We start from the raw sequence: 8,033 nt of genomic DNA, 5'->3' as shown, positions 1-8,033 counted from the left end.
AAAGATACAAAAAATTAGCCCGGTGTGGTGGTGGGCGCCTGTAGTCCCAGCTACGCAGGAGGCTGAGGCAGGAGAATGGCGTGAACCCGGGAGGCAGAGCTTGCAGTGAGCCGAGATCGTACCACTGCCCCTCCAGCCTGGGCGACAGAGCGAGACTCCGTTTCAAAAAAAAAAAAAAAAAGGAAAAGAAAATGCATTCATACAAGTCTAAAATTCAAACATTGCAAAAGGGCGTGTGTCTTCCTCCCTGAGCCCCCCGTTCCCCTTCATTAAAAACCACCATGATGCCATCTCTGGTGTATGCAGGGCTATGCACCTGCAGGCATGTGTGTATGCACTCCCCGCTTGTGTTTACACAAGCTGTGGGGTGTTATACACGCCTGCTTTTTTCACTTAATAACACAGCTTGGAGAGATTTTTGTATCACATCATAAATCCCACTCGCTCTTTTCGACGGCCACATAATAACTACTGCATAATATGGATATGCCTTATTTGATTTAACTAGTTCCCTAATGATGGACTTTTAAGTTGTTTCCTTTTTTTTTCTTTTCTGCTGCTGCAAACAGTGCTATAATAAATGCCCTTATCAAAAATGTCTAGTGTACATGTGTGGAAATACATATATATACATATGTGATAGATGCGTAACTTGTAACCGTGACATGCTGGTTGAAAGAATATGTGCATTTTAAGTATTCCTAGATAATACCAAGTAGCCTGCCAAACCAAACCCTATTTTTCTAGTTATTTTCACCTGCGACTTCAGAAATATGCACAGAAAATTATGAGTCTTCAGTCAGTCATTTTAGACATCCATATATTTATACTCATTTTCCACAGGTCCCCCTCAGACCCATAAGCACCCACTCTGTTAGCTCCCACTCTACTGCACACCTGGAAGCCCTGCTCCCTGAAACTGACTCTGGGGCCCTGGAACTGACTCTGGGGCCCTGGCAGATCTTTGGTGTAATGGGTCATGGGCCTTGATCTATGGTTTTGGAGTCTGAGGATACAGAATGGGGACAGGAGAGAAGCCGGTAGATATACACATGAAGGTGTGGCCAGGCCCCTGACCCAACCATGGACCCTCCCCACCCCACTTCCACGATATAAACCACACCCAGCAGTTCCCTGGGGGGTGGGGAGGGAAGATGAAGGGTGGAGTTGGCAAGATGGTTTCTTAGAAGCTGATATAACAGGACTGAGCAGACAGAGCCCAGCACAGCCTTGGCAGGGCTTCCATGGACAGATGCTGGAGAAGTGACCTCAGGCCTAGATGTGCAGAAAGAAGTGCTTGCCTGTCCTGGGCCTCACCCACCCATGCTGCTTTCTTCCTAGTGTTCCAGAAACTACATTCCTAGCTATCCACTCCTCCCCAGTCCTGTGGCTCCTCCTGCTAGGCTATACTCCAGAAGGCAGGAAAGCTGCCGCCTCAGCAGCATGAGGGCTGCAGCCGCCAATATGCCTGCTGGTCAGGCCCAGTTCCCTCACCCAGCCCTGGGCCTGGGCACAGGTGCTGGAGGCTACATATGGAATAGGACAGCCCAGGAAGCAAACAATGTAAGTTGTAAGTTTCTTTTTACTGTTAGAAACCTCTTGATTAGGCAGCAAGGTACACTGAACCTGCTTCTCAGTATTTTGAACACATTCTGGCCAGTAACAAGGGCAAAGTAGCTCCTCTAAATGGCAGACATTTGCTTCCTTGACTCTAGGCTCAATGGGGGACTTCCCCCTGTTCTGCGGGGCATCACTTTGGCAAGGCCCACCCACACTCAGCATCTTCAGCGTGGCTCAGGACCTAGCAAGGGCCTCCGCTTCACATTGGGTTGCCCAGGGTCCTTCAGAGAAATACCCAATGCCTTCCGTTCCAACTTACAAAACTCACCTCTAACTCAGCCACAGCTTTTGGAGATGCACACAATTACAGAAATTAACATACATTTATCCAGGCAATTATTTACCCCTTTTTCTTCCCATAATTTTATTTTGAGACTGTATCGCTCTGTCGCCCTGGCTGGAGTGCAGTGGCAGGATTTCAGCTCACTGCAACCTCCGTGCCCCCAGGCTCAAGTGATTATCTTGCTTCAGCCTCCTGAATAGCTAAGATTACAGGCATGTGCCACCATGCCCAGTTAATTCTCATATTTTTAGTAGAAACGGGGTTTCACCATGTTGTCCAGGCTGGTCTCAAACTCCTGACCTCAAGTGATCTGCCCACCTCGGCCTCCCAAAGTGCTGGGATTACAGGTGCGAACCACCATGCCTAGAGTTCCTTCCAATAATGATCTAGGATCTTAATAGCCAAGGGACTTCTGGGCATGGAGAGAGAGATACCGCTATGACTTGTGCTTCGAAGCTCATTGTCTTAATCATAACTTTCCTAACCATTTAAATACTTCACACTTAATCAAAATTTATAAAATGCATACATCAAATTATTTTAAATATTTAAATGTTGGTTAGGTGGCTCACGCCTGTAATTCCCAGCACTTTGGGAGGCCGAGGCTGGCAGATCACGAGGTCAGGAGTTCGAGACCAGCCTAGCCAACAAGGTGAAACCCTATCTCTATTAAAAATACAAAAATTAGCCGGGTGTGGTGGTACGCACCTGTAATAATTGCCAGCTACTCAGGAGGCTGAGGCAGGAGAATCACTTGAAACCGGAAGATGGAGGTTGCAGTGAGCCGAGATCACACCATTGCACTGCAGCCTGGGCAACAAGAGCAAAACTCCATCTCGAAAAAGAAAAAAAATGTTGATTACAAGCTAAAAAGTCAAATTCTTCTAAGCTTTTCTGTAAACTGAGTCAATGGAAACTTCTGTATACCTTGTTGGTATGTCATTAGAGCTAGTGGGGTCATCCAGAGGTTCCTCTGTGCGCAGAGGGGGGACCAAGCCTGTGTGGTCAGCTCCCCATCCAGGATGTACTATTGGACCCTTCTACTCACTGCTCTACATCCAGAACACAAGCACTACCTTTAAAACATCCTGCATGACATCCACAATCCCTCCCCATCCCCAGCCCCAACCTGCTATAACCACAGTCCTGAATTTTGTTGTTTCTCATTCCCTTGCTTTTCTTTATAGATTTACTTCCTATATATGCACCCCAATACAATATGATTGAGTTTTGCATGCCTTGAGCTTTATTTAAGTGTGATTATGTGTATTCTTGAGATTTGCTTCTTTTCACTCAAAATTATGTTTCTGAGCTTCATTCATTTTCACTAGAGATTTTAATTCTAAAACTCTGTATTTAATGAGTACATATAAATATGCCCTAATTTATTCAGTCATTTGTATTAGAATGGGTTCAGTTTTAAAAGACAGAAGGCTCCCAATAACAATGTATACTAGTCAGCTTTTGCCATGATATTGTTGCATAACAAACTGTCCTAAAACTGTGGCTTACAACAACATGCATTTATTTTTATGTTCATAGGTCAACTATGGTTTGGCTCATCACAGTGGCACTCCCAATGGCTCTGCAGATCAGCTGAACTTGGCTCCAGGCTGTGCATGGGTTCAGTTCTGCACCAGGGGTGCTATTTCAGGGCTCTAGGATAAGGGGTCAGTGGCAGTGGCTATCTGGGGCATACTCTTCTCACAACAGATCACTGGAGCACAGAACCAAGTCTCATTTCAAGTCCTCTCCTTGTGTCATATCTACTTACATTCCATTGGCCAAAGCAAGTCATACAGCCAAGTCCGCATCAATAGGACAGGGAAGTAGACTTCTCCCCTAGTGGAAGGGGAAGGGAGCAAATATTTACTGAACAATAGTACAGTCTAGCACACAGTGATTTAAACAAGAGAGGAGTTTATTTCTGTCTCCTGTGAAAGCCCGGAGATGAGTAGTCCAGACTGGAATGACACTCAGCAGTGCCAGGAATTGAGGTTCCTTCTATCTTAAGGACAGAACCTTACTATTCTGTCATGAATGATTTCTTTCCCTAAAGTCACCTCATGAACCAAGATAGCTGCTCCAGCTCCAGCCATCAACTCCATATTCCAGCCACAGAAAAGAGCAAGGAGAAGCGATAATGGCATGCCTCCACATCAGAAATTACATACTACTGCTTATAACCCAATGGACAGAACTTAGTCACATGACCACTCCTGGTTTAAAAGGGGGATGGGAAATATAGTTTTCATTTGGAGTGGCTATGCATCTAATTAAAAATCAGAAGTCCTAAATGGAGGGGAAGTAGATCCCAGGGATGGGGGTTAACTTGTGATCTCTGCCACATCACTCTCATGTCAATAGACATTTGGCTTGTTTCTGTATTTTTTTTTTTTTTTTTTTGAGACTGTTTCAGTTTTGTCCCACAGGCTGGAGTGCAGTGGTACAATCTTGGCTGACTTCAACCTCCACCTCCCATGTTCAAGCAATTTTCCTGCCACAGCCTCCAAGCAGCTGTGACTACAGGCGCCAGCCACCACGCCAGGCTAAATTTTTGTATTTTCAGTAGAGATGGAGTTTCAGCATGTTGGCCAGGCTGGTCTCGAACTCCTGACCTCAAGTGGTCCACCCACCTCGGTCCCCCAAAACGCTGGGATTGCAGGCATGAGCTACCATGCCCAACCTGTTTCTGTATTTTTACTGTTACATACTTTGTGACAATGAACATTCTTATAAGAGTTTCTTAGGGAATTCCTAAAAGATGAAGTATGTGTATCGTTAACTAGATACTGACAAATTGCCATTCAAAGTGGTTGCTCTGATTTACATTCTCACCAGAAGTATAAGAGTCCTCTTACTCAGCATCCTCATCAGCACTTGATATTGTCTAATTTAATCACTTTTCCTAAATCTGAAAGGAGGAAAATGGAATCTTGTCATGGACTTAATTCCCTGATTAGCAATGATATTGAACATTGTTTATGATGTTTATTTAATATTTGCATTTCCTCTTTTGTGAAGTATTTGCCCTTTCTTTTTCTCTTTTCTTTCCTTCCTTCCTCGCTCCCTCCCTGTCTCCCTCCCTCCCTTCCCTCCCTCCCTCTTTCTTTTCTTTTCTCTTTTTCTTTTCTTTTCTTCTCTTCTCTTCCCTTCTTTCTCTCTTTCTCTCTTTCTTTCTTTTTCTTTCTTTCTTTCTTTTGACAGGGTCTTGCTCTGCCAGTCATGCTAGAATGAGTGGTTTAATCAAAGCTCACTGCAGCCTTGAACTCTTGGGCTCAAGTGATCCTCCTGCCTCAGCCTCCAAAAGTGCTGGTATTACAGGTGTGAGTCATCATGCCAGACCTAGTTTTTCTCAATGATTTTTAGGAGTTCTTTATATTTTCTGAATACTAATTCTTATCAAGGATAAATATCACAAATATCTTCTTCCAGCTTGTTGCTTGCATTTTCATTCTCTTTCTGGTTTCTTTGTTCATCCTTTCAATGAACAAAAGTTCTTAATTTTGATTTAGTCACAATTATCACCTTTTCCCTTTGTGGTTTGCAATTTTGAGTTGTGATTTTTGTTTGTTTCTAACCTTCCCTATGGTGCTGAGAGTTATATTTTAAAAGCTCTCCCCTACCATGAAGTTGTGATGATGTTTCCCTAATATTTGCCATGATGATTTTCTTCTAACGCTTTCATAGTTTTGCTTTTACATTTCATTAATTATTATTTTTTTTGCGACAGAGTCTCACTCTGTCACCCAGACTGGAGTGCGGTGGCGCTATCACGACTCACTGCATCCTTGACCTCTCGGGCTCAAGCAATCCTGTCACCTCAGCCTCCAGGGTGGCTGGGACTACAGGTGCATACCACCATGCCCACCTAATTTTTGCATTTTTTTGGTAGAGATGGGGTTTCGCTGTGTTGCCCAGGCTGGTCTGCAACCCTTCAGCTCAAGTTATCTGCCTGTCTTAGCCTCCCAAAGTGCTGGGATTATAGGCATGTGCCACTGCGCCTGGCCCAGCCCTACATTTAATTAATTTTTATAAGTATGGTTTAAGTAGGAATCCAATTTTTTTCTTCCATGTGGATAACTACCTTACACATTTCCTAATTGAATTTTCAGTTGTGCTTTCTCTCTTTCTCTCTCTCTCTTTGAAGATGGGGTCTCTGTCATCCAGGCTGGAGTGTTGTGGTGTAATCACAGCTTACTGTAGCCTTGACCTCCCAGGCTTAAGCAATCCTCCCATCTCAGCCTCCAGAGTAGTTGGGACCACAGGTGCACACCACCATGCCCAGCTAATTTTTTTTTTTATTTGTAGAGACGAGGTCTCGCTATGTTGCCCAGGCTGGTGTTGAACTCCTGGGCTCAAGCTATCCTCCTGCTTCAGCCTCCCAAAGTGCTGGGATTACAGGCATGAGCCACCATACTCAGCCTTGAGTTTCTCTCTAAATGAATTGTATACTGCAGGAAGTTTAAGAGTTCTCTCGAGGCCAGGCGCGGTGGCTCATGTCTGTAATCCCAGCACTTTGGGAGGCCGAGGCGGGCGGATCATGAGGTCAGGAGATCAAGACCATCCTTGCTAACACAGCGAAACCCCGTCTCTACTAAAAATACAAAAAAATTAGCTGGGCATGGTGGTGGGTGCCTGTAGTCCCAGCTACTCGGGAGGTTGAGGCAGAGGAATGGCGTGAACCCGGGAGGCGGAGCTTACAGTGAGCCAAGATCCCGCCACTGCACTCCAGCCTGGGCGACAGAGCGAGACTCTGTCAAAAAAAAAAAAAAAAAGAAGAGTGCTCTCGAATGTCAGCTGAAAACTTCTGATTTACTGATGTCTGATGAACAATGGACCAGGTTCGGCTTGATGGACTGAATAGCTTTCCCCCACTGATCTGCACTCTCTACTTTGTCACAGATCTGGTTTCCAAATTTGTTCTATTTGTTATTCCTGTAGCATGAACACATTGTCTGAATTACAATAGTTTCAAATATGTTTTCACATCTTCTCGGGCAAGTCCACCCATACTGCCCTTCTGCAAGTGTCTTTTGCAACTTCCGGCACTTTGCTTTTCCATATAAGTAGTAAAATCAGCTTGTCAAATTCCACAAAAGGAATTTTTACAGACTCAATTTCTTTCAAGTAACTATAATTATTCTTTGCTCTTCTGAAGCTCATGATGTCACAAGTTGGCTGGTAAGAACCCCTTTAAATTGGGGCTTTTGTCATTTCAGGCCTACAACATACATTTTAAAAGCATCTGAATTTTTTGACCACAAAATAATTATTCCAGTTCTTACCCTAATACATGGCATCAACTACTTTTAATGGAAAATAGTGATAAAGGCCACAATTTGGACACTAGGGTACACAAACCAGATTATTGCATATGAGTACTACTGATACACAGAAAAACACCGCACATCCACCAGAAAGAGCAAGAAAAAAGGTACATCTTTCTAATTCTTTAAAAATTTATTGTAACATAAAAGTTTTAATTTTATTTTCTCTACAATTTAATTACTGTAATTGTAATTAGAATTGTACCTCTCTCTTTTTTTTTTGAGACAGGGTCTCGCTGTCTCACGCAGGTTAGAGTGCAGTGGCACCATCTTGGCTCACTGCAACCTCTACCTCCCAGGCTTAAGCCAGTGTATCTTCCTACCTCAACCTCCGGAGTAGCTGGGTCTATAGGCCCATGCCACCACGTCTGCCTATTTTTTGCATATTTTGTGGAAACAGCTTTGCCCTATTGTCCAGGCTGGTCTCAAACTCCTGGGCTGAAGGGATCTGCCTGCCTCAGCCTCCCAGAGTGATGGGTTTACAGGCGTGAGCCACCTTGCCTGGCCCAGAATTGTACCTCTTAAAACATGATGTTTCATTAATCATCATCACCTTTTATTACATTTTACACACATGAAGATCCAAGTTCAGTTTTCAGCTTCTTCACATTTTCAGGGTCTAAAATGATTCTCTTTGGGTATCACAGCGGCAGGCTGCTCTGTGTTGTTCTTGTTCAGGACCCCAACTGATTTAGAATATTTGGGACCAACGGTGTCATTCTACAGCATGTCAGAGAACACCGGGGTTTCATGTGCTCTTTCCAATTACTTGAGGTTTTAGTTTCTCCTTAATTGAATTA

This window comes from Piliocolobus tephrosceles, chromosome 6 (genome assembly GCF_002776525.5).
Source record: "Piliocolobus tephrosceles isolate RC106 chromosome 6, ASM277652v3, whole genome shotgun sequence".
Taxonomy (NCBI): domain Eukaryota; kingdom Metazoa; phylum Chordata; class Mammalia; order Primates; family Cercopithecidae; genus Piliocolobus; species Piliocolobus tephrosceles.
The sequence above is the reverse complement of the archived record's forward strand: the minus strand, read 5'-3'. Positions refer to the sequence as shown.